At 43.2% G+C, this 27,553-nt stretch overlaps 1 protein-coding gene across 3 annotated transcripts in view; it reads right to left on the reverse strand.

The window, feature by feature from the left end:
* DAG1 (dystroglycan 1) overlaps positions 1-18,813 on the reverse strand; it is a 70,879-nt gene extending 52,066 nt beyond the window's left edge. Inside the window, exons 1-2 of one of the 3 annotated variants that reach the window (XM_035105914.2) lie at positions 18,661-18,802; positions 3,331-3,396 (exon numbers count right to left, since the gene is read on the reverse strand). The gene's annotated coding sequence lies outside the window, so the exon portion shown is untranslated. Of the gene's footprint in view, positions 1-3,330; positions 3,397-18,205; positions 18,619-18,660 lie in introns of those variants that run through there. The other 2 variants (XM_035105911.2, XM_035105913.2) reach the window with 2 other exon arrangements.
* Between the last annotated feature and the right edge of the window lie 8,740 nt (positions 18,814-27,553).

Here is a 27,553-nt window from a genome sequence, read left to right on the forward strand (position 1 = left end):
AATTGTGTGGAAAACTGCGAAACTATACATTAAAGAAACCCTACAAGCATTTGAAAGCGGAGGGAGTATTGCAGATAGAACACTCATTCTTTGTTCACTAGCCTCTGCTTTATTGGACTGAGATTGTTTTATCTGAACTGGGCTGCTTACTGATTAGAGGAATAAATGAGTTTTACTAGTATTTCATGAATCTAATTTACTGGGATAAAATGGGATATAAATGCATAAAAATAAATCGCTATTAGTTGAGAAAGAGTAACTTCTTGGAAAAAATGCAACCAGGCCCCGATACCTTTTACACAGAAGCATGTCATGCTCAGATCAATAGGGCTTATTCCAAGCTAAATGACCACAGGAGTGCATCCCCACCCAATATGATGCATTAGGAGTCTTGTTAATTGAAACTAATATCCTAATGTATTGCTGTTCCTTATAGTGATGCTTATCTTCTGAGCTCTTTAAAAATAGGTGTTTCTTCTGTTTTTGCATGACAACTCTGAACAGGTCAAGATCTTAAGAGCTACTTTAAAGTGAACCCAAAGGCTTGGACATGCCCAGTAGGATTTAACTTTTCTTCCTTTGAATGGCAGAACCTCTGCCCCCAAGCCATACCAAACACGGCTTTTAAAATTCTCCTCAGAACAGGGATTCAAAAGAAGTTTCCCATGAAGCAAGGAGTTGGTCTTTTTCAAGAAACTAGCCCAATGCCTCCTTAGCAGCATGCTGTGAACTAGCTGCAAGAATCTTTGGATCCAGGCCACTCCATTCTAAATCCAAATAGAATCTTCCTTTTCTGCGTGGCAATATTGTTTCTATTCTATTTATTCCAGTTGGCAAACTATGGCACACTCTGATACTTTAGGGTACAGCAGTTTAAGCTCCACTTTCCGAACTGAGCACTGTATATTTATAATTGTTTACATGCAATAAAGGCACGAATACTTTTAAAGACTAACAAATGATGCAAACAATTTTTATTAAAGAAAGTAAGTCTGAACAAGTAATTGACCAGAGTTTGGATATATGCAGGAAGTTAAATGGGTTGCATATTAAGGGCGAAGGTGGGTCTCAAAAAGTTGAAGACAATTGCCTTCTGGCCAACTGCTTCTCCCTCCCAGTTGTAGACCAGTAAACTGAAGACTCGTGTTATAAAGGACAAGGGTACCATCAGTTATTTGAGTACTGAACCGCACTGACAGGGATGCCCTCAAAGTACAATAATACATCATTTGACAGCTGAGGTGATAACTGTAGCCAGTTAAGATGTGGGGGGAGCTTGTTTTAATTTAATCTGAATCATGAGATTTCAAGTCAAATGCCCTTCCCCATAAACACTATTCTGAAATACTAATTTTCTGAGAATAAAAACCCAGAGATTAGTTTGCATTTGCAAAGACCAAAAAGTTCCTGTACTTAATGCAAACACACATTTGTCCCATTTTATCTTTGAGTCTTACTCTTTTTCAAATAGCTAGCAGGAGTTGGGATCCCGCTATCCTATTAATGGATTAATACCACCACCACCCCACCTCAACCTGCAGCTTAATAATAATAAAATAATAATAGACAGTTGCTCCTAAAAACACATGTGGTTTAGACCACAGTGCCCCCTGCGTCCCTTCTTCTCATATGCAAAGGATTAGGTCACAACTTATAAACCCAAAAAACGTACATTTAAAGCACAGCAATGGATAGAAGTCTTGTGGGGCAACTTTATGAATGAGTTTATAGTCTCAATTTAAACCAGCACGATCACTTATTATGCCTTAAGGTTCATTTGAAAATCAACTAGCTATACTTAGAAGAGCCTTATTGTACTGTTCACCTTGTGAATTTCTTCTGCAATGGAAGCATCTGAAAATGTGGTTTTTGTAAGACTTTCTATTATCCACTTTCAAATAGCAAGTGAAATTTAAAGCATTCCATGAATTAAGTAGCAGAAATATAAAGCAGCTCACCGAACACAATCTTTTCAGGGGTTTCAAGCTTGTTTCTCATTCTAACTTAGGCTCTGAGTCCTAGCTTACACTTGGTTGGTTGGCATCTGTCTGTCTCAAGAGACAATGGAGTACACCTCTGGGGGTGAAGTCAAACTGCAAAGTTAGCAACGCCCAAGTGACCCCACCCCCAGGGAACAAAACTGTGTGGTGTGTATGGAGGTTCTGAATTGTCCTGAGAACAAGACTCCCCCTCTTGACCTCACAAGGAAAGGAAAGCAATATGTTTGGCACCAGCTTGGCTGCAGGAGTTGCTGGAAGAAGTAGTACAAGGCGCCACCCAACTGTCTTAGGGACTCCACTCCAGATATGCATTCACTCATTATTTTCTTCTCCCAAAGATATCCCATACACCCCTAACTTACCCTGGGAGACAAGAAAACCTGCAGTCAAGAGTTCTGAGACCTTTACACATTCAGATTCAGCCAAGAACTATTTCAACCTTACTGTTATGATGGGTTCCTCACACCAGATTTTCATAACTTCACTAGTCTGGAGAGCCCCTGAACTTCTAGAAAGAGCTCAGTTCCTCAAAAAGAAATCAACTAGTTTCTTTTACAAATAACTTTGCACAGAAAAGGAGGGATGGTTCTTCTCTTGTATGTTGCATTGTCTTAAAAAGTTATAACAAAGTTATTGTTTTACAGCTGGCAGAAGTTCCTTCAGTTAAGCAAATGCTCAAACGTGTTTCACAGCTTGATCCTATGCATTCTTACTTCTGAGTTACTGAGTTTGATTATGCTCACCCCCATGTTAAGTATGCACAGGATTGCAGCCCTACAAACATGTGAAAAGTCAAGAGATCACAGTTGGGGAAAATCTGTAAATTTCAAAATCTGTTGTCAGGGAATATTGTTATTAGGCCCAAAGTGCCACAAAATAATAAGCAAAGCTTCTGAGTTCACAGAACTCTTCGTATTACACCTGACCTGAAACACATATTTCCACCACCCTGTTGGGGCCACTGAGAACTCAAAATGGCAAAAGCCTGTTTCCTAATGAATCCTGAAAAGAAAACTGAATAGAAAATGAAGACAGAGTATAGTTTTCCAAATCCTATTTCAGTGCTTTAGCTTGAAAAACTGTCCATGAGACTGACTCTAGCTAATAAACACTCATGCCACATGACTCTTACCTGACATTCCTTACTAACTTTTGTAATAATTTATTGGACAGTTCATCAGAACAACCCTTTACTGGACAAAACTCTGACCTTCCCACAGCTGGGTGTTTGCACCAAAAAAGTAAACTTTTTTAAAAAGTGCTTTAAAAAAATGTATGAGTTGTACCCAAGTTACACAAATAAAAATCTGCTCATTCAACTGAGCCTTACCAGACCCTTTTCCACAGTACAACCTGCTGTTACTCCAAAGAAAGTGCTGGGATATGCAGAGGGCAGCTGCAAAGAGAAGGAAGGAAATTGGCAAAAGCAAACCATTGGCAGTAATGGGAAGAACAGAGAAAGAAAGTCCTCTTCTCATGTACAGTGGTACCTCGGTTTGCAATCGCAATCCGTTCCACGGAGGTGGTCACTCGCCGAAGCGGTCGCTTACCGAAGGCACGCTTCTGCGCGTGCACGAAGTACCGATAGAGCGCTTCTGCGCACACTGCGCAGATCGCTTATGCGCACGCATGAGCTGCACAGATCGCTTCTGCGCCGTGGAACCCGGATGTAAACACTTCTGGGTCCACGGCGGTCGCTCACCAAGGTAGGCGTAAACCAAGGTTTGACTGTACTTACGCTCATGTAGTTTGTGATGTAACCCATGTTATTTACTATGGAGGGAAAGTACAAAAATTGGAAAGGAAAAAGTAAAGAATGTCATGCGTTCGTTAATTAAGATAAAACCTGAATTACTATATATTTCACTTCATTTTTATGAAACAGATACTGTTTTTAAAATGTGTACAGTGATACCTAGACATCCGAACGACTCGACTTCCGAAGGTTTCGACTTCCAAAGTCGACAAACCCGGAAGTCTTTTTGCCGCGCGCACGTGCTGCACGTGTGGTTGGAGCATGTGCAGAAGCGCAAAATCACGCTTTGCGCATGCGCAAAACGGGTGCTTCGACAACTGAAGACTTCGACTTATGAAGAGCGCCGCGGAACGGATCGCCTTCGTAAGTCGAGGTACCACTGTATTGTATGGCTGTAATATTATGGCAGGATTAGTCTTCACAGCTGGCCAGCAGCAAAACGTGGTTGGAAACCAAAGCCAGACAGAAATCTATGGCTACCTGTGTGTGTAGCATTATCATCAGTACATAGTGTGACTAGGCATCAAAATTAGTTTCCAGAGATTGCCCAATAAGGATGTATACATGTGCAATCTCTGGAAACTATGAGAGAATAATGAGCTGTACGCTTTTGCTCGGAGATCCCAATGTGCTGGGGCTATACTGTTTGAAGCATAATGAGCTGTAAAGCAATACTCTCATTTCAAGAATCACTCGTCTCATTTTGTTCTGACCTGGTCCCTTTCCACAATTCACCAATGTATTTTCAAGAAGAAAAATCATGTTTTGAAGACACATTGACATGTTTTATCACTCAATAAGAAATCAGAGGTCAAATTAGTCCTTATGTCAGGAATGCATGCCTGTCAAGAAGAGTGTGTAATACCAAATAATTTAACTAGATAATGGACAGTGGTTGATAACAGTGTCTTCAATATCTGCTAGTCCTATTTCTTTGTTCAGATTTGTGTTGTAGCCCCAACTTTCTTCCTGGGAACAGTATGTTTTCTGTCAGGAGCAGGGCAGATAATGGTACACCACAATAACAAGGGGATTTTATCATCTGCTTAGGGTCTGGTACTTTTGGCAGCTGCTGCCCAGCTAGTTCAAAACCACAGTTAACTCATATGACAGGCTGACAGGAAATCATAAGAACAACAAAAAAGTTATTTCAAGACAAAAATAAGAACAAAAACTTGTAGTATAATGGAAAGTTAGGAAGGACTTTCAGCAAAGAGGCTCAGTGGATAAGCCACCATAGCTATTCCTATGAATAACAGAAAATGTCTATTCTCTTGACTTGCTACATAGGACATGCTTCTATATTAGTGTGCCAAAATACTGCTATGTTCATCCTACAGCTGCCTGAGTTTCTGATTCAGTGCTATGGCAAACAGAAGTGCTCCTGGGAGAAAGTTTATATCTTCCACTCCCAGGACATTACCACCAAACCAAGCCAGTCACCCATGCAAAATGGGTCAGTCCAGCAACCATCCCTAGCAGCCGCAAGCCTGGGAGGGAACAAACACACCTTGAACATCCTGCAAAAGAGAGTGATGAGGACTAGATTTTGGCTAATCTCCAAATAAAAATATGCAGCTGTGCCTCAAGTTGGCAGCTGTATCAAGTAACTACCGGTATACAACTGAACCTGAAACGTCAGCTGCCAGAGACTCAAAAAAGCATTTTCAGAATGTAAGCTCCTTGCGGCAGAACTTGTCTGCTGCAAAGCATCAAGAGTACTGATTATAAAAGTAACAACAAAACTACTACTACTAATACCACCATCAGAACGGCCATAGTTTAGTAATCCATAAATAAACCTTGCAGACATGTTCCCTAGTTATTGGCACACAAACAATGTTTACTAGTCTGCCTGTCCACAGTACACCATTCCTGGCACATCTATACAGTAGACTAAAAGAGTCAGCTACCTGCTTCCAATATTCAAAAGCTTTCTTGCCTGGTGATTCCGGGCAATCTGGCAGGGGCAATTACAAACCTGATATAAATGCATTTTCAGTAATCTAACCAAAGCCGCCTTTTCCAAATTGGCAGAGATCAGGCCAGAACTGAAAGGTCAGCTGATCCATTTACATGAATGAAGAAAAATGGTATTGCATAAAGTTTGCTCGAAAGATTAGGAAAATAGATAACTGGTGTTTGTTCATCCAACCCTGCGGCAACTAAGGGATTGGAAGTGACACAAAAAACAAAATAATTGGAAAACAATTGGTCTATCAAGACCATTTTGTTTGTTATAGCTAAGCTATGCAAGAAATATTGCTTGGCAATCCCTGCTAAAACCATTAAAAACTTTTAAAGGATAAATTACATTTAAAAGGTTATTCAGATTAAAACGCAGAATGAATGCCATATCATAAAGATGATAATTAAGTGGCAATAAATACTATCCAAGTCATCAAGGTAACAAAGTTAAAGGTTATCAGAACTGAGTACTTTCTTCTAGTTTTCAATTACTTATTTTGGAGAAATAAAAAATATCAGATGAATATTCTTAAAAAATATGAATTTGATCCTCAGTAGATTCAGTGATTACTTAAGTACTAGAGGGGTCTAACAATGGATAGTTTTTGTTAAGCCCTTCAGAATCTCCCAGCAGGTCTTCAAGAAAGTTTCAGTCTAGTAGCAGAGTAACTTTCAAAGTCACGGTAATAAGGCTAATTCCTTTCCAGTGAGTGGGCGGAAAGGGCTGGAGGGCTGGGGGAGGACTGTAAATGGAATAATTGTTTGCCTATGAATGTACTTTACAAATCAGTTCAGTCTTCACATTGCTTCAAAGCCACAAGACATTAGCCTGATTGTAAACACTTTGGTCTGATCCTCACCCTCTCCCCAAGTTTTCATCACCTCAGTTAGGGCAAGGTGCCCCAAAGGGGAAAGTATTTATTGACCATTGTGGCTTCTCTGCATCTAGGTATCAGCCACTACAATTTAAATTTGCTGTTATGTATTCGAATCTCATAATGTGTCTGGGCTCAGCCCCAAAGAGCCAAGCCACCAATGGATCAGGGTAATAAGACCTAAGAACCATTAGTTAAAGAACTACTTGTGAAATCTTTCAGATTAGCTGTCTTTCCAGGAAAGACAGAAACAGCTAGCCCGATTATCTTTACAGCACTCATTTATTTTTATTTTATTACACAGATGAGTTTACTACATTTACATCCTAGCTTTCCTCCTCCAAGCTGAGAGTGGTACATTTTGAATTATTCCATTTTAGACTCACAATGATCCCATGAGGTATGCTACAGGTAGTGACTAACCCAAGGCCTCCAGAAACTCAGATATATAAGCTAGGTGCCAAATGGCTCCTTAAACCAGGGTTATAGTTGCCAAAACAGAATGTCTAGTTGCCATCTTGGGACCAGATAGCTCAAAAGTTGTATTTTCCAATACTTTTTGGTTCCTGAAATTCACTGTGATTGTGCAAATAAAATATCACAGATAGTTTTCTGAAGGGTGTGTTGTTAGTGTATGAAAACAGGCGAGTTCCAATGATCCTCAGTCATGCACCTCCAGATGGAGGAGATGTCAGGCACCATCCTGGCGCCAGGCATCTTCACTTGGTCACTAGTAGCCAGTAGCCAGGTGCAAAATGTGCCTGGTGAATTTCAGCCACTGCTCCCAAGTGAGCTTCATGATTGAACTAAGATTTGAACTTGCATGATGCAACTCCATGTCCAAAGCAACATCTACCCTAATCAAGCTCAAGTTTCATCCAGGAGACAGTCCGAAAGGACAAGAGAGTCAACAGAAATTTAATAAGCTTGTTTAAGTTACGGTATATTTTAATTTCTTGGAAGTTCTTCCCTTTTTATCTCATTGCATTCAGGGCTTTTTTTTCTAGAAAAAGAGGTGCCGTAACCTGTTGAGGTTTCTAAGGGGGAGCACCCACCCAAAGTTGTTTTCCACAAGCAATACTGTTTTTAATTTTAAAATATTGAATATTAATTTCAATATTCTTTTTAATATTCTAAAAGGGTACAGGGCCAGAGCACATGAAACACATCTGAATGCTTTCCTCGCATAAAAAACAAGTTAAGGAGAAAACTAGGCAAGTCTTTCCCCCAACATACTAGCTTTCCAAAACCAGGAAGCCCCATCACAGGAGGAGAATTCAAACATGCACTTCTCCATACAGTTTGAAGTAACAAACTCCAATAAAAACTACTGTATGTTCATTTTGAGAACATCAAATTCAGAATTTACATGTAGCAAGTATTGATAATGTCAATGGACATTAGATCAGAGGGCCTAACATTACAGGAGGTAGAAGAAAAAGGCTTTGGGAACAAAGGCCAATAACTTAAAAAATAATCTACTGTAATCTGTTCCCCAGTAGAAGCCAAGCAGTTCTGACCACCTGCACTTTACAATGAGGAGTGCCTTTAAAAGGATACTACATACAATTGCAATTATGTGTCCAAGGGTTAAGGAGAAAATGTAAAGAAATTCATTTCTGTAAAGATGCATAATAAGAAAGCACAAAAATATTGTTACGAGCGCAAAATTTAAGCATACAACTAGCACAAATAAAAACCCGATTCAGGAAGAATTAACCTGTAACTGTGTGAAATGTGGGGCTTGCAAGCATGCACACCCTGTCTGCTCCATCCCCCAATTTTTCCATGTACAGCAGCAGGGTATGAAAGGAGCTTGCAAGTATGTTTGCTTGAACACACTTACAAGCCTTCCCGCCAGCAGGAGCCCTGTGTGATCAGGGTTGCCAACTGCAGGGAGGCTTATAAGTGTATTCAAGTGTGGCATGAGGTCTTGCCACTAAAAACAGCAAGGTTGGGGCAGAACGCAAAAAAAAAACCTGTGTCTCTCACACAGTTACAGATTAATAATTCCTGAACAGGACAAGATTTAGCACTATTTGATGAAAGGCACCCAAGAATTCAATTTGAGGGTACCCCAGACAAGTACCTTAGAGGACAGCTAGGCTGAGTAGTGTGACTGGAGGCAATGTGCTAAACTTTAAAAGGACAGGTAGATTCATGAGAACCACATTTGCAACTTCCTTATTCTGATGGCTGGGATGATTCTGTTTATCACAATCAAATTAAATGATGGACAAGTCTATTACCACCATAACCTTCTTTAACTGTTTCCTCCACTTTGACCTGTCCTAAACTGTCCTTCAGAAACAATTATAACATCTCTTTGTTTAAAAAAATAAAAGTTTTAAAATCTGCTCTCAGGAACTAGTACCTTTGACTCAGACATTTAGCTACTATTAAAAGAAACTATTAAATATGATGAAAGAAACATACAGAGCCAGCAGTAAAGACAGCAGCATGCAAGATATCCAACATGAATTCAAGCCTATCTCACTGCAACATGTCACATGACATTCCATTCCATGTACAAGTGCATTGGAAGCAGATATACGTCCTATAGCTTGGTTTTAAAAAGTCTTCTCTGCAGAAAATTTTATTGATCTGTAAAACTTCTCTATTTCTAAGATATGAAAATTTAAGCCAAGGGAGGAAAAAGAGCTCAGTTGTCTGCAGCAGAACTCTAGAGACTGGGAAAGGATTAACCAGCTTTGACTCTAACCTATTTTAGGATGCCTACTTGAAATATCTCATGAACTAAATGATTAAACAAAGCCCCCCAATCAGAAAACAAACTGGAATTGTGAATAAGAATAAAATGATAGTTCCTGGGCAGGAACAATCAAACTTTTTTGATGCTGTAAAATCTCATGTCATACTGTACACGGCTGTTACAGCACCAGCAACAAGAAGCTAAGACAAAGCCAAAAGTTTCATTTTAAGTCCAGTGGGAAATTGCTAACACAAAGACCATTCAGATATATTATGCTGCATGCACAGAAGTAGAAGTACTATCCATTCTGCTTCTTCCATAGCAGGTTCCCAAGTCTCATCCCTCCATACTGCAGGAGCTTAAGAGTCTGGCACAGCAAACTCTCTTCTAGCTGAGTGTTAGAGAGGGAAACAGTATGCATAGCCTAGGAGACACTGATATAGTCCAGATGGAGCTCTAAATCCTATTGAGTTCAATATGTGCATAGGATTATGTCTTATAAGACACTCAAACTTGGGATATCCTCTGTGAATCTTCACTGCATAGTTCTGATGGCATTATTTCAACAGATATGCATGACATGGGGACACCCCCCACAATTGTAAGGACAACCTCTCAGCTAAATGTATCCACACAAATACATGGTACAAAGGTGAGAATTTGTTCTACCCTGATGACAGAAACTAAGGTGCTGAATAGGTACATGTTCTGCATGTACCGTAGAAAGACAACCAGTTCACTGGGAACTGACTTATATGCATTTGAAAATTGGTTTTGACCTATTGGCATGCCTCACTTTTGTTTTTTCCATACAACAATTCTTCCGCTCAATGAGTGAAGTTCTGAATTTTCAATGTAGGTTGCAGGGATTATGCATTCAAATAAAATGATTTCAACATAAACTGATTTTCTACTTCAATGTCCCCAAAGCAGCTTACGATAAATGTAATAGGAACATAACACATTTAAAGTTACCAGTAATAAAATCCATTACACTCCCGGAAAACAATTAAAATGGCCTAGAGAAACCAGAACAGTCTCATGTTCAGAAACCAAATACATAACAAAGAAGATAAATTTTATTCCGTCAAACCTCAGTAAAATAGACCTGGCTGATCTCCCTTGGAAGTTCAATTGCGCAAATACCTATCACAGTCAAAGCTACCAATGAATGGTGTCAGTGGCACGTACAGAGTCATAGAACTGTAGAGCTGGAAGGGACCCTGAGGGTCATCTAGTCCAACCCCTGGCAATGCAGGAATCTCAACTAAAGTATCCATGGCAGATGGTCATCCACTATATATTTATTTACACCCTGCCTTTTCCCCTGACAGGGACATCGGTAGATGATTTTTAATTCACAGAAATGGGGAAGGCATATAAGGGAGAAGATGTCCCCTAAGTGGTTCCAGGCCTTAAAAAGTCAAACACAGAACCTTAAATTATCTTGGGGGGGGAGTGCTTTTGGCTTAGCCTGGATACTAGCTAGGCCAACGTTTACTTGGACCTTTAGAAGTTTCTGAACTACCGAGGGGAGCTCCAGCTACAGAATATCTCTCAATAAAAACTAAAATTATAAGCCCTTTGAATAATAAGTGTTGCATATTCTGGCTATAGTCCCTTCATCAAACTCTATGGAGTAAACCCTTGCAGGACTTCTCCAGAAATCTATTGGAATTCCAGAAGCTTCGGCATTCTAGCAGAGCTTTCCAAATTGGCATGCTAACCTATATTTAAGATACTACTGTGGAACAACCAATATTAAGAGTAAGCAATTCAGTATGTAAGTACAGTATGTGAGTTTCTACCAAATGTTCTCTAGTATGCCCAAGAGACAGAATACAGGAACCTAGAAAGAAGGAGGGGACATGTCTTAGACATACAGTGGTACCTCGGTTTAAGTACACAATTGGTTCCGGAAGTCTGTACTTAACCTGAAGCGTACTTAACCTGAAGCGAACTTTCCCATTGAAAGTAATGGAAAGTGGATTAATCCGTTCTAGTCGGCTCCACTGAGTACTTTAACTGAAAGTACTCAAACCGAAGCATACTTAAACCGAGGTATGACTGTAATTCCTTTTCCATGCACGGAGCTGAACAGGTAGAAAAACTCAAACAAAAGGATATACTGGTAAGCAACAAGAGGCCTGGCCTATATGGGCCCATCCTCTTTTAGCACAAAACTAAAGATCCACATTCACTTTTAAATGAAAGAAAAGGAGGGAGCAGGTCCAGTAACAAGTGACTTTTGATTTGTATAAGGTGCTTTAAACAAGTATTGCATATAATAATAATAATCATTTTATTATTTATACCCCACCCATATGGCTGGATTTCCACAGATACTGTATGTTGCTATCCTCCCCAAAATTTCCTTCCGTTCCCCCCATCTTCTTTTTTTTTTTGGCCATTGCTTTAAAATTTCCAGAAACTTTACATCTCTGATTCCACCCTGTATGCATATATTATACTGAAAGCAGCAAAAATCCTTCACACAAACAAACCAATTAATTGTTCTAAATATTTGTGAATTTCAGTTCTGTACAAGGGCTATCTAGTTTTTTGCTAGCTCCTAAATGTCTCATAGTGTCCTGACCTTTGTGACTGCAAATTAAGTAGCATGAGCAGCAATGCCTTAAGTGACATCTGAAAGCCATAATAGCAGGAATCCCCTGCCCAAAAATGAAGTTTGTTGGAGTTTCTATGTAAAAATGTGGGAGTATTTTAACATCACAGAGTATATTGAATGATATATGAGATAGAAAACGCTTCCCTGATGATTTGTTTAGGTGCATCCGATCAGAACTACCTACAATCAACATTACCGGTTTCACATACTTTTGTTATGATATTCCATTACTAAATTGTAATGAAAAGCTAAAAGTAATAATTTACACAAAATTCTGACTAATTAATAACACCTTGTCACTCTATCCACTGCTGCACCAGCCAGCCCTGACAGATGCTGAAAAGCACAACCATATTCAACCTGTTCTGCATCCGTTGCACTAGTTAACAATTGGCTTCCAGGTCCAATTCAAGGTGCTTGTTTTAACCTTTAAAGCAGGAATTAGGAATGTCAGGCCTGGGAGGCTGTATAAATACAGGCCTCCCTATCAGGCTTTTGGGACTCTCCCGAGGCTACACCCCTCACCTCACCCACCATTCTACATCCTTATTGAGCACTTTGCCTGGCTGAACAGTATCCCTTAAATTATGGTAATGCCTTTTCCTTGCCTGGATGGAGAGATATAGAATATGTATGTATGTGTTTGTTTCTGTGTGTAGAAATCTCTGGCTTATGCATGGCTAAAATATATTCTACTGTACAAAGGCAATAGTGGCATCTATTGCTCCAGCCACCTTTGCCTCTGTCCCCACTAACTAGTGGTATGCAGTGCCCAGAAGATCACTTCGCAAAGGAATGCAGCCCTTGGGCCAAGGAAGGCTTCCTACCCCTGCTTTAAAGCCTTGCATAGCCAGACTCACTACTAGTCTGCTGAGGAAGCCCTGTTCAGGGAAGTTTTTAATGTGTGACATTTTAATGTATTTTTAATCTTTGTTGGAAGCCGCCCAGAGTGGCTGGGGAAACCCAACCAGATGGGCGGGGTACAAATAATAAATTATTAAATTATTATTATTATAGTCAACAGGCTTTATCATTTGTAGTGTCTTTGTGGCAAGTTACAACTGCAACAACTCAGAAGCACAGACCATTCCCAAACTGTGTCCTAGCAGCTATAGGTCAGGACATCTACCTCTTTGCTTTATTTTCACGAGGAAAGCAAAACCTATTTCTTTAGGCTGGTTTTTGGTAGAGGCCTTCCTGTAGATTTAGTTTAATACGTAACTGGATTTTGTCCTTATTTGTATTTTTAATTACTGGTGGTAAACTGCTTTGAGCAACCAAAAAAGACATGGAGCAACCAAAAAAGACATGGAGCAGTTAAATGTCTTGTTGACATTTAAGAACTCACAAAGTTTATGGGAGGCAAGTCTTTCCTTTATAGAAGCCACATTTATTAGTTCTCATTGATGCTTGTTCTTCTGTATGTTTTAACAATTCAAGCTTTAGTAATGCTTTCCACCAACTTACCCGGGGCCGGTATGAGGTTAATTACAGAGTTTAACAAAACGACCCCACCCTATGTTACCGTCTCATCCTCTGGTGAGATGGTAGATTTCTATAGCAACTTCTATTTAGAAGATCTAGTTTTATATTCAAGTTATTTAAAAACTATTGGGCGTCGGGTGTAAGCCATCAACTAGAGACTTGCTAATTTTTAATTAGTTAGCAATGGTTTTCAACCTTCAAGTCCGTGGCTCCCTTGACCAACCACATTTTTTCTGTGGCTCCGCTGTGAGAGCCACTTACACTGGGGTTCCATTACAGGACATGTGTAAGTGGGGATTCTCCAGTTCTGTCCCTGCCCCACCCTGTTATACCCCTGCTGAATCCCCTGAATGTTCCTCAAGGAGAAAGAGAGCAAAGTAATGCAGGAAGATACAGGCTGCAAGTTCATGAAAGAACATTCAGGGCTCCTTTGTACACTCAAGTCTCCCCAAGGTGCCCCAGCACACTGGTTGACAACCGTAGGTTAGTGTATCCTGGAACTTTGAATCTTGACACCGTTGCCTACTATTTGACCTCTTCTAACACTCTCCTCAAGGATGCAACATTTTATTTTTATTTTTTTAAGGATTAATAAGGATTATGCAGTCCAGGACAACCATGTACCAATAAAACAAAAATCCTCAACATTCAAAAATTCTGTTTTTACACTGAAGTATTTCAGTAATTCTACCATATTTTGATATTGTAGCAGTTAAACAAATATTTTTTATCTCACACATTACTTTGGAAAATAAAAGCCCCAACTTGGGATAAAGTCTTATGCTCAACAGTTTGTCAGAGAGTAAAATACTGAACTGCATTTAGTAATCCCCGTAATTATAATGGGTGCTTGCAGAGAACTAACAATGATACTCAAAACATACCAGAACCTCCCCTCTTCACATGACTTCTAGGAGGTCATGGGAAAAGTAAAAAAAAGTAGGACCTCACATGTATTGAGGTTTAAACTACTGAACTCAAATATGTGTCAATCAATTTGCATTTAATAAGGAGACGACTTGTGGAAGCTAAGGCTTCTCTCCCACGTTTACTGAAACAAAGCCAGAATATTTAGCATCAAGAATGCATTCCTGGTTCTCCACACTGGTGCCAGAGGTTCCAGCACACTGTTTAGACAAAAGGACAACTGCAGGAAGCACATGTAAGAAAACTGGAAAACAGATCAAATGGAAACATCTAGGTGTATGTGAATGGCTCCAAAGCTAACATCCCAGCATAAATAACAGCCAGGAAAGTCACCTATAAGTGCTGTCCTTTTTCAAATTCCATTACTCCAAAATGATCTAAAGTTTCAGAACCATGTTCTCAACACACTTCAGTTGTTTCCATTCAATGTTTTGCAGGAAATAGGCATGCAAACTAAAAAAAAAACTCATGTGCAGTAGGCACAGGAGCTATGCTGATTGCCATCAGTCTAAAGTAGCACAGTAGCAAAGTAGCACAAACTTCAAGATGGGTAGGGAAGGATGCATTTTTCAGAATTAGAATTTGAGATATCTTATGCCTGAAAAGGTTTGCGAACATATAATTATTACCCTACTTTGCTTCTGTCCGAATCAATATTTAGAGGCTGTGCATCCTGAGTGGATGCAACAAGCACCTCCTCTCACGGCAGGTAATTCAGCTGCATCTCTGAACTGGGGAGTAACTGAATTCTCTACTGAATACTAATGCAGAAACAGCAAAGAGCTGCCCACCTCCAGTGGAAACCAACTGCAAGACATACACTCAGAACAGAAGATTGTGCAGAGTTGCAACAAAAAGCCTTTACTGTTGGTAGATAAATAAAGGATCCTGGGAGTCCAAAGTAATTAATTTATCACTGCATGTTTGCAGCACAGTACTGCACCTCAACAAGACACAGGTGGCGCTGTGGTCTAAACCACAGAGCCTAGGGCTTGCAGACTGGAAGGTCAGCGGTTCGAATCCCCGCAACGGGGTGAGCACCCGTTGTTTGGTCCCTGGTCCTAGCAGTTCGAAAGCACGGCAGTGCAAGTAGATAAACAGGTACCGCTCCGGCAGGTAGGTAAACAGCATTTCTATATGCTGCTCTGGTTCGCTAGAAGCGGCTTAGTCATGCTGGTCACATGACCCGGAAGCTGTACCAGCTCTCTCGGCCAGTAAAGCAAGATGAGCGGCACAACCCCAGAGTCGTCCGCAACTGGACCTAATGGTCAGGGGTCCCTTTACCTTACTGTACCTCAACACAGTTTAACAATTAGCAAATTAGCATAAAGTGGTGTGTAGATAATGGGCATTTTAGTCAAAAGGTTCTCCCCCCCCCCGCCCGGTTTGATACTACAGGGGCCACTTTTCTTCAAAAGAGGGGAACCCACCCACTTCCACATATTAAACTTCCCCTAAATGCTTATCAGCCTCTAGTCTGTCGGACACAAGGGTAGGAAAGTCATTACTTTTCAGCCAGCAGTGACAATCTAGAAGACACCCACTCTGATTGCAAAAAGATTAACATCCATGAAAGCTTATGTCCTAAGAAATCCATTACTCTTTAAGGTGCCACAACACTCTATCAGTTTTACTGCAACAGACTGCTGAGGCTTTCCCCTGTGGAAGTTGTCATTTAGAATTGAGCTTTTATAGAACTGCTTCTTACTATTGTTTAATAGCACTGAATATATACTTCACTTTAAAGGCTCCCTTCAGGAAACATCACATGTACTAGCATATCTTCAGTTTGCCAGCTAATAATAAATTTCTAGTTGGTCCAGAGAGTGTCAAACATCCATATCTGTTCTTGTATCAAATACTTAGTTTCCAAAAATGTATTCAAGGACCCGAATAGCTTAGAAACATGGTACAGGACTTTATCTATCTGATAATCAGCAAGTGACATATAAATTGATATGGAAGTTGTTTACAATGTAACTTTCCACTGCGAAATATTAGTAGGAGAGAGCACAACAGCAGAAAGTCATGCTGCTCTCTCTCTCTCTCAAAGGGCTAATACCTAGTTTTATAGATCTAATGCATCACATGTAAAAACACAAAGCATGTTAAAGATGGAGCTATTTCCATGTTCTCAAAAAAATCTGAAGTTTTGTTAGGGTATTTATACCTTTGGTCATACTACTTTCTCAAGTCATACAGGACAGAAATTATTTTGCTAGCAAATATGCATACTACCAACAAAAAATTTTGCTAGAAGAATGGCACAGCTATCTCTTCTAAGGAACCTCCCTACCTCACCTTCAGTGAATTTGCTTTAGAATAGTTGATCAAGCTACCTGAACAAGCATTTTAAAAGAGCTACATGTATAGTAGCTTACTTAGTTTTCTAAAGTGTTTTCAGTGTAATTTAAATCAGTTGTTTCCCCTGGACTCCAATCCATTAAACACCTTAACATCAAGTGGGTGTGCCCTATTTAGAGGATCAAATATACAATTCAGCACATCCAATCCCTGCAGTGATTACACAGAGGGTACTTCAGTGCACACTGGTCCCCTAACCATGGATACAGCCAGCAAAAAGTACTGGGAAATCAGAGTGGTGCAAGGAAAAGGTACTGTATACTATATTGCCTTTTCTAGCCTCACTATTGTATTTCCAATTGTGCACTACAACACCAGACCAGGAAAGCTGCTGTTTTAACACGCCCTTACATGTTGCTTCTAAATATACTGAGCTTTTTTATAAGTTGTACTAGACTAGATTCCTGTACTGGATTAAGCTTTTGGAATGCAGTGCTCATTCTGCATGTGGTGGAACAGCCAGCAATTACTGGTATCATGACCGCATTACCTACAACAAGAATAATGGTTCCAAGGCATCGCTTTACAAATCAATAGTACCTCTGGTGAATGAATTTATTTTTTAAAAAACAAACTTGCACTTAACATGTTCATTGTCAATGATTCCTGCAGGCCTGGCTCTCCAGGATACAGACACTAAAGCAGTCCCAGCATATAAACATGTTACTACAGAGAAGCAATGGCTCCTACTTAGCAGTTATAAAGTTTCTAGCACTTCCAGCTGTAGAAATTGGCCAAATAGTCCAGACCACAATAACAGCACAGAATTTGGTAGCAACCTTACAAGGATTACAGAGATTGTATGTGGAACACAGATCTGAAGCACTGAGTGGCATGGCTATTACTACTATAGTTAGCCTCAAGTAATTCTATCAGCTACCACTTTCTTCTCAATCAGGGAACTGTGGGTGCCGATTTAGGGCCTTAGAAATTAACATTGCTAAATTAGATTGCAGATATAAGGTTGAACCATTAGAGATTCAGCATGACGGTAATATAAAAAGGGAGCTCCTGAAAAAGAACACTTAGCCTAGGCCTTACAGCAGCGTGCTCGTGCAACACTAACTAACAGAGAACTCATTCCTCAACATGGCAGGCAACTGCAGAGTTTTTTTAATGAAAGGGGGCCTGCAACACTCCCAAAATGGCAAAGGCACGGCAGCAATCTTCTACCAGGACCTCAAAGATTTCCCTATACTGTACGTTAAAGATGGCCCAGTTTCCCAGTCTCAACAAAACATCATGGTACCCCAAGGCCACTATTTCCTACCGCCTAGAATCCAGAGACCCTTCAATCGCAACCCAGTATCGCCGACCCTGCCTGCGGCGCACCTCAATGCTAAACACACACACACACACACACACACACACACACGAGGAGAGGAGAGAGAGCAGTGCTCCCACCGCCAATTGCACCTGCTCAGCCAGTATCGCACGTCCACCTGCATTCTGGTGGGGGCCCGATCTACCCCCCCCCACCTGCCTTACCATCAGACGCCCCTCCAGGAAGGGAAGACCGTGGCCCAGGCCCAAGGTGAGATGCTCCACGCGATGGTCGTAGGGAAGAGGAAGACCGAGAGTGGAGGAGGAGATTCGGGGCGCAGGGAGAGCGAGCACGAGCGAGGAGGGATCAGTGGAGGAGAGGTGAGAGTTTGAAATCCGCCAGGAGATCCAGCTCTAGCCAGAGCTCCTTGGAGAGGCCTCGGGGGCTCCCCGAATCCCGGGCCTGCAAGGGCCCCGCGCCGGTGCTGCCTGCCGCTGCCGCCCCCACGGAGCTTCCCTGGTGCCAGGGCTCACCTACCGCGGCGCGCTCCCGCTCGTCCCCCGCCCGCCAGCCCCTGAGAAGCCCCAGTGAGGAGGCCGCTCCCTCCCGGGACTCGCCGCCGGCACAGTGACCGACAGAGGAGGCGACCGAGCAAGCGCGACGGCGCCGCGACACGTACCTGGGGGAGGGGCGGCGCACAGGAGCCTAGCAACCGCCGGCACGAGCGCGCCGCAACCAATCAACGAACCCTTTCCCCGGGCCGAGCCGCAGCGCAGCGCAGCTCGGCAGACTCTGCCCGTTTGGCTCGCGACAGCCCCGACCCAACCCGCCGGGCTCCGCCTCGCGCGAGCCCTGCCTCCCCCCAACCGCAGGACACGCCCTCTCGCCGAAGGAAACCACGCCCCTCCTCAGCGTACAGAAACGGGCGCACGCTCCCCTGGCCACACCCTCAGGGTTCTATATATCACGCCCCCCATCAAGGGACCGAGGCCACGCCCACCGCCAGACTTATTATTGGGCAGAGGGAATAGAATTCCGGTTCTTCGTTTCCCGATTGGCCTGTCCTAAAAATTCTTGTGGGAGGGGGAAAGCGCAGGCCTTGCCCCACCTGCAAACTCCGCCCACCGCTTCTCCTTTCTTCTCGGGGACAAAGACTGAGAAAGAGTGAAGAGCGTGGTTCTCCATCCCTAAAATTCGAAACCCGCCATCTATCACTTGTTTTGTAAAATAAGCGATACTGAAGTCTTACCTGTTTAGAATGCATGACTCTTAGCTCTAGATCGGAGGTTGCCAGCTGTGATTATTCGCGAGAGGAATGCGCTCTGCGCGCTCTCAGAAATCCGGTCATCAGCAACCGAAGCACTTTAGTAAAATACAAGTTCAGACCAAATGTAGAAGAAAAGCAATCCATAAAATATGAATGCTGTCTATATATTAAGAGTGCTGAAATACTGTGACCTAAGCATTGATTTAGATCAGAGGTTGTCAACCTTTTGGGTCCACGGCTCCCTTGACCAACTAAGTTCTTTCTGTGGCACCCCTGTGGGGCTCAGGAGCCCAATTACGTCACCCCTTGCCTGCAGAACTGGCAGCCCCTCACCCCTTTTCGAACCCTCCCTTGTGGGTTCCCTCAGCCTCCTCTCTTCTCCCCTCTCCTTGGGAGTCCTCTGGGCAGCTGCAGCTGCCGCCCCGGTCTCTGAGCTGTGGCCACCTGCCCCAAATAGAGCTGCCTCCTCACATTGCCCCACAGGGGCCTGGGAAGCACTCCCTGGCCAGCAGCAGAGGCACCATTTGCCTGGTGAGCTTGTAGCAAGGGCTGCTGTAACTAACAGTTGTGCAAGCCTTTGGGAGGCAGAGACGTCAGAGGGCAGGTAGGGAAGGAAAGAGGGACAGAAGCCAGTGTTGCCCGTAGCACCCTGACTATCATTCAAGGCACCACTGATTTAGATAATGCAACCTATTATGAAGGTTCAGATAGATATTGGAAGATTGCTATCATATCCCCTCCCAGTCTCCTCTTTACCAGGCATACCCAACTCCCTCATTAGGCTTGGTTTCCAGGCCCTTGACCTTCTTGGTTGCCCTTCTCTGCACATACCGGTATTTCAGCTTGTCAATATCCTTCTTAAATTGTGGTGCCCAGAAGTGGACACAGTACGCCAGGTGTGGTCAGACCAAGGCAAAATAGAGCAGAACTATGAACATCCCTTGATCCAGACGCTATGTTTTTGTTGATTTAGCCTAGAGTAGCATGAGCTTTTTTTTGCTGCTGCATCACACTGTTTACTCGTGTTAAACTTGTGGTCTAAGACCCTTAGACCCTTTTCACATTTACTCCTGTTAAGTCAGGTGTCTTCCACCTTACATTTGTGTGGCTGGTTCTTCCTGCCTAAGTCTATAACCTTATATTTGTCCCTATTAAATTAATTTTGTTAGTTTTAGCCCAGTTCTCCAATCTGTTAAGGTCATCTTGAATCTTGACTCTGTCTTCAGCAGCATTGGCTACCCCTCCCAGTTGGGCTACCCCTCCCAGTTTGCAACAACATGACAATTCTATACATGACGTGATACTTTGACTGGCACACCAGTTTCGCTTCCCTGCACATCCATGAACATCTTAGTTCACAGAGTTGGTCAGAGTGTGTTGCCACTAGGGCGATATAATCCACAAATGGGTGAGGAAAGAAGTTAAAGGATCCTGGAGCGCAGAAGCTGAGATGACCTTCACAAGGAAAGTGGGGTGGGGAGAGCTGAATGGGACTGGGGGCTGGCAGGAGCCCCTGGAGCAAATGAAGTGGGTGGAAGGTCAAGATGCCCAGGAGCCAGAGAGCTAGGGGTCTATAGGCACTGCAGAGTATGTTTATCTATGTGGGTGCAACGTGAGGATCTCAAGCACATTCTTGAGATGCCCCCTAGTCAATGCTGCCATTGTCCTCTACTTTACATGCAGGCACAGGCCCGACTCTTGCTACCTCCGGCCCACGGCCTGAGGAATGCAGTATGCTTGGATTTGCCCTTTCTCAGTGCTGACTCTGGGATTTTCCAGGCATTAAACTTGCCATTTTGAGGCCAATCCCATTGCAGCAGGAGTAAGAAAGCCTAACTGACATTGCTGTAAATAAATGACCCCAGCAGTTGATTTCCCTGCCATCACTCCTCCTGAGAACAAGATCTAAGAGTATACTGCCTGGATGCAATAGCGTAGCAAGGTGGGGGCGGTGGGGGCAAGCCACCCCAGGCTCCACTTAGGGGGGCGCCACTCGGGGCGCCCCTCCCCACCCCTCGCCTCCGTATGCGGGCCGTGCCAGCTAGCATGCGAGCAGCAGCCCATGATGGGCCACTGTGTGCGAGCAGTGGCTCATGGGGCTGCCGTGCGCCAGCAGCAGCACGTACTGACTGTGCATGTGCAGCATCCCGGTGCGTATGGAGTGCGCACGCGCCGGGATGCCACACATGTGCAGTCAGTACACACTGCTGCTGGCACACAGCGGCCCATAACGGGCTGCCGCACAAGAGCAGCAGCCCGTTACAGGCCGCTGTGTGCGAGCGGGGGGCACCTTCGCCTTTGCCGCCCCGGGGAGCCAAGCAGCAAGGTTCGCCACTGCCTGGATGTCTATAACTGGGGGAACTAGCTGGCTAAGCTATCTGTAGTACCGTTTCTCACACCAACAGAAAAGGGGATGGTGCTGCCTGTAGTATCCATTGTTGCCAGCACAATAACAATAACCTTGCTCTAGAACAGGCATCCCCAAACTGCGACCCTCCAGATGTTTTGGCCTACAACTCCCATGATCCCTAGCTAACAGGAACAGTGGTCGGGGAAGATGGGAATTGTAGTCCAAAACATCTGGAGAGCCGAAGTTTGGGGATGCCTGCTCTAGAAGGATAAGTGGAGATGCAGGAGGATGGGTAAAGTGGCACGGTTCATCTGCCTTTGAGCAGTTGAGTAAGAAATCAGGGTTGTAACCAACTAGGTTATACTGAGAGTAGACCTATTAGAAGTAATGGACCTAAGGTAGTCACATCCATTAATTTCAATGGGACATCTCTGAGTAGAATTTGGATACAACCCACAGAAATGTACCTTTTCCCAAAGTAATGAAGCAGTGATGAACAAAGCTGCCTTCACCTGCAGTGGGCCCAGATAGTTCCAGTAATGCTGGTGTAAATGGCAAAGTGCTCCCAGGAAAAAAGTCGGCATCCCTCACAATGGGTTAAGACCTTTAGTGCTGTCGCACATGGAGTAGGGACAGTGTCTCACAGCCACCTGTTTCTACAGTGCTGTATTATTTCCCCACAGAGACCATCGCTCCTCCTCAGCCAGCAGCTGAGCAAACACTCCCTGCTTTCCCAGGCTGCACCCAGCTGAGTAGAACGGAAAAGGGGGGTGGGAGCAGTAAGTTTGTCAGGAACCACAAGTACTCAAGAGCTGAAGCAGCCTTGATTTCTTCAGGGTCAGGTGTTGGCCTAGAACCTTCCATATTGACTGGGAGCATATCTATGTGAACATAGGCTCTAGACTAGAGTATTGGATGATCCAAAGTCTGAGACTGGGAATTCAGAACAGGAGTCAAAGAAGTGGTCCATAAGAAACCAGAAGCCATTTTACTTGGGATAATTGGAGATGAATTACCTAGGAAGGATGTTACCTTCTTTCTGTATGCCACAGCAGCAGCAAGAATACTAATAGCTAATAATTGGAAGAATGAGGAATTACCAACGGTGGATGAATGGCAGAAGAAGATGATAGAATATATGGAACTGGCAGAGTTAACCGGGAGACTTCAGGATCGGAGTAAAGAAGCGGTGGAAGAGGATTGGAAGAAATTAAAAGTTTATTTAAAGAATAAGCGTATAACAGGATAGACTCCATTGAGTGAAGGAGGTACAGAGAGGTTGTAGATATTAACATGTAGAGGAATTAATAGTTAGATGTAGTTATAAGTGTATAAAAGTATGTGGAATATGTGTTAAGTTTTAATATAAGGATATAAAAGGTATAGAATTAAGTTGGTTTTAATGAAAAATAAGATAAGGGTTAAGAAGTAGAAATTACTAAAGAAGATTTACAATGTAACGCAGTGAGAGGAGGAATGAGGAAGTCAACAGTATTAGATTTAGATTAAGAATTATATAGTTAATTTTTTTGTATTTTCTGTGGTTTTGTAGTTTTCTATTTTTTGTATGTTTATATTTTTATATGTAGTGTTTTGTTTTTCTTTGTTTGCTGTTGTTATAAAATTTAATAAATATATTTGGGGGGGGGGCAAAGAAGTGGTCCAAGCCAGGTTTGCAATACAGAGGGAGAGCAAGGGGCTGTGGAACAGACACTGAGGGATCAAGGGAGGTAGGTGAGAGAAGTCTGGTATACTCGGTATAATGTCCCAGATCAAGGTCTCACATCAAACTACTCAGACTGAAAAGTACAAGGAAGAGTGGTGTGCTATTGAAGCTTATAGGCTGCTTGGTTTTTCCTGACACAGCAGAACAGTCAGTAAGTTTTGGTTAAAGGCTCTGCAGTTATCAGGGTGGTAAAATCTGGTACCCAATTTCCAGAAACCAAGGATTGACTCATGATGCCTGACTGTCTACATCTGGCTGGCACAGGCAATTTTTGATTTCCTCCTCCACCACCAAATTTTTCCTCCTTTAAAAGATGGCCTATGTCTCAGAGCTCCAAACATTAGGGTAGTCACATGCCCTGCTTCATAGAAAATAGATTTCTATTTGAAAGTGTCTTCTAATTGAAGTGCTACCAGTCCATATCCAGTTTAAAGATATACAGAACCCTAAGCAGGCAAAATGAGCAGGAGGGGGCTTGAAGTTACCCAGCAACACTTAGCACCTGGGTGGTAGGCTGAGGTTACCAGATGTCCCTGTTTCCTGGGGGCAGCCCCCAGATTTACAAATCAGTCCCCATACAAAATCAATTGAAGTTGAAAAGTGTCCCTGGATTCATTGAAAAAAATCTGGTAACCTTATGGTAGACTGAACAAGCAAACAGGTCACTTGGTCACGGTCTGTGTTCCTCACAATGATGAATGAGATGTATTTTTATTTAGATACAGTACAGCAATTACTCCTAAATGTGCCCCTAAATCTATAAATTGTTGTTGTTGTTTAGTCATTTAGTGTCCAACTTTTCGTGACCCCATGGACCAGAGCACGCCAGGCACTGCTGTCTTCCACTGCCTCCCGCAGTTTGGTCAGGCTCATGTTGGTAGCTTCGAGAACACTGTCCATAAATTAGATTTTGCATATTGTCCTCTTTTAAAAATCTTTTTAAAACAAATAAAAACTTAATATTGTGAGATACCATAACATTGTAACAGGTGGCTTGGCAGCAAAGCATACATTGAGCTGGTGGGTATCAGGCAGCAATGATTGAAAAGGGCAAAGTGTAATCTATAAGGCATATGTCTGTGTCTGGTATTGATGGCAGGGCAGACCCAGGACGTTTTGCTTCTTGAGGTTCAGAAGCACATAGCAACACCAACAAGGTGCATACAGTACCCAGGGCTAGTCAAGATATTTTGGCAGCCGAGACAGAAAATCTGACAAAATCCACTTGTCTACTTAGCAGTAATCAGAGCCGTCTTTCCCATAGGGCTTAGTGGTGCGTTGCGCCAGGGTGCCGGCCTCTCAGGGGCACCCCAGCGAGTGGGGAACTGTGCGGCTTTGCCGGCAGCCTCCCCTTTCCCTGCACACTCGCCAGCTGTGCCCCACCAACCATAAGGCTTGTGGGCATGCAGTTTGCCTCCCAAGCCTCTGTGGGAGGAAACCAATCCCTGCAGAGACTTAGGGTGGAAGCTGCACCCCACCAACTATATGGCTGGCAGGTGTGCAGCTTCCTTCCCAAGCCTCCGCAGGAGGCGAGCGATACCCGCAGAGGCTTGGGAAAAGGTCAACAACTCTGGGAACCCGGGGGGGGGGGGCAGAGGGATCTTTGCACCACAGCGCCGGATATGCTTAAGACGGCCCTGGCAGTAATCACTAAATAGCAAAATTAAATAAATACTTTCTGCCTTTTCCTAACACCCCAAAATGAGCTGCCTAAGGCAGATTCCTCTCTCTCCCTAATGTTAGAGCTAGCCCTGGCTTACCACCTAGGTACATGCACTGGGCAGAATGGCTACGCCATGGTCAGAAAGCCAGACTGTAATTGTGGTTGTGAGGCAGGGGATTATATGCATTTGGCTTTGGCAGAGAGGCAAAATAGTAGGTCGCTGTATTGCAGCAACAAACCAGGATTGGTTTCTGGTGGAAACAGCTGAAGTTGAGCGGAGCAGCGGCAAGACCGAATGACAGCGTCTTTCCCTGCCCTTGTCTTGCTGTGTTTTCTGCACGTCTCCTTGTGTGTTGTTGGCTCTAGGGTATTTTTAGCTGCTCTCTTCTCTCTACAGGTCTACTGCACGCCTCTCGACTGACTCAGTGGCACCAAAATCCCAGTCCCTGGAATTGGACTTAGCTCATCTTACAGCTCTGTTTCCTTGTGTGTGAGACGTGCCAAACCGTAGGGGCAGCAGCATACAGGACTGCCAGCAGGGGTGGATGAGAAGGAACTATGCTTTGAGCAGGGGGGATGGGCATTATGAATGAGAGGGCTGCACCCTCAGTACTAAGCTCCAACTATGCTCTGGCCATTACAGCTGCACTTTGAAGGGAAAGGACTTGGGTGCTTTTGCCCTGAGTCACTAAGTAAGGGAGGGGTTATTTAACTGCCCATGGAAGCATGGAGAGTCAAGGCTCCGCATATTTGCTTAAAAGGCCTCCTCAGCTTGACTTGCAGTCTCACTCTTATCCTCACACTAAAGAAGTTGGGGAAATCAGACTTCTAATGGGCCTAGATACAGGCATGTCCAAAGTCCGTTTGGGGGGCCTAATCCAGCCCGCCGGTCAGTTTAATCAGGCCCCTAATCCTAAAAAAAGCTCAACAACTTTGGGGTAAAATCCTTTTTAAAAAGTCAACAACTTCAGTCCTAAGAAAAGGTCAACAACTTTGGTTGGCCCTTTGGTCAGCCCTCACGGCCCTTCACTTCATCAAATCATCATCAAGTTTCCTGCTTGGCAGGGGGTTGGACTGGATGGCCCTTGTGGTCTTCCAACTCTATGATTCTATGAAATCTGGCCCTCTTTGAAAAAAGTTGGGACACCACTGGGTGAAAAACTGTCACACAACTTTTCAGGTTTACTCAGCCCTGGAGGCAAAGCAGTCAAGAATCTCAATTTCACTTTGATCAAATGTCTCTTTATTTACAAATGGCAAATGAGAGCTGGAAAACAAAATAGAAATCATCTTTTAACTGAATTCCACTTTCAACCCAATCTTATGGTTGGACTAAACAATTACACATGTAACTGCCCAGAGATATGAATTCTAGAAAACTGAATTTGCCACTGAAAAGCAGGATCAGAATTATGTAGCCACAGGAATGAGATGAATCCCCCCTCTAAATTTCATTTCAAACTCTCAAAAGTTATTCAGTCAATACCATAGAGATTTTTTTAAAAAAATCTGCAATAGTTTCCATCAAAGTACTTTACAGCAGCAATCCCAGAGAGAGAATGAAAATGCCCTCTGATTTGGCCAATATGATTATGACATCACTGGTCTATTCCTCCAACTATTGCTTATCAGTCTACACCGGTGATGGATCACTAATGCAGCACCTGTGAGTGCCAGTGTACTTTCCAGTACCTCCTATGCTGCCCCTCAAAAATCCAGTGTGTAAGGGGCTGTATTCTTTCTGCCCAGTTCCTGTTTGCATTGGCTCAGCCTGTGCCATATCCCAACAGAAGCCATTTCTTGTTTGGCATCAGTGGCAATTCCTTAAAATCCCAAATGCACCTGCTGACCAAAAAGACTAGTAACCCCTGGTATAGAGTTCAGTTTTCACCCTCTCCCTTGTGCCTTTGTTAGAAACTTCCTTTATTAGGCAGGCCCCAAAGTTTTATCACAAAGTGATAAAGTTCAAGTTTCTGTGAAAGATGGAGGCTCAAGTGTTGCTGAGCTCGACTCTTGCCTCTCTCCTTCCTTTCTTGAGCAATCTGTGGTCACTTTGGAGGACACAACAATCCTGTCTTAGCACAGCAGACCTACCGTAGTATGGATGTGGAGATTGCAGTCCTTACTATGTGTGGGAGATTGGGGGCCACTGAGGACTGTTTCACACCCCCATCTCAAGAGACTGAAGGAATGCACAGAAAGTGGATGGGTGGAAAACTCAAGGCGGGAACAGCATCCAGCAAGAGGGAGTGTTAGATCTGAGTGAAAGGAGAGGCCGGAAAGTGTTGTTTGTTGTTGAGGGAATTCCCCCTGGTTGCTGGGGGAGGGAAGCAAGAGATGGGATCGGAATAGAAGGGTTGCCTTGCCTCTGAACTGTGAGGAATGGGGTGGGTGGGTGGAGGTTCCTTTCACTTGCTTTAGGTCATTTTAGTTCCAGCCCAAAAGTGGTATCAAACAGACTGGGGGCGGGGGAGTATTTTGGCACTTTAAAGATTAACAAGTATATTATGGCATAAACCCTTTGTGGATTCAAGTCTACTTCATCAGATGCCTGAAGTGAAATCTT

This window comes from Zootoca vivipara, chromosome 2, assembly GCF_963506605.1.
Source record: "Zootoca vivipara chromosome 2, rZooViv1.1, whole genome shotgun sequence".
Classification (NCBI taxonomy): Eukaryota; Metazoa; Chordata; class Lepidosauria; order Squamata; family Lacertidae; genus Zootoca; species Zootoca vivipara.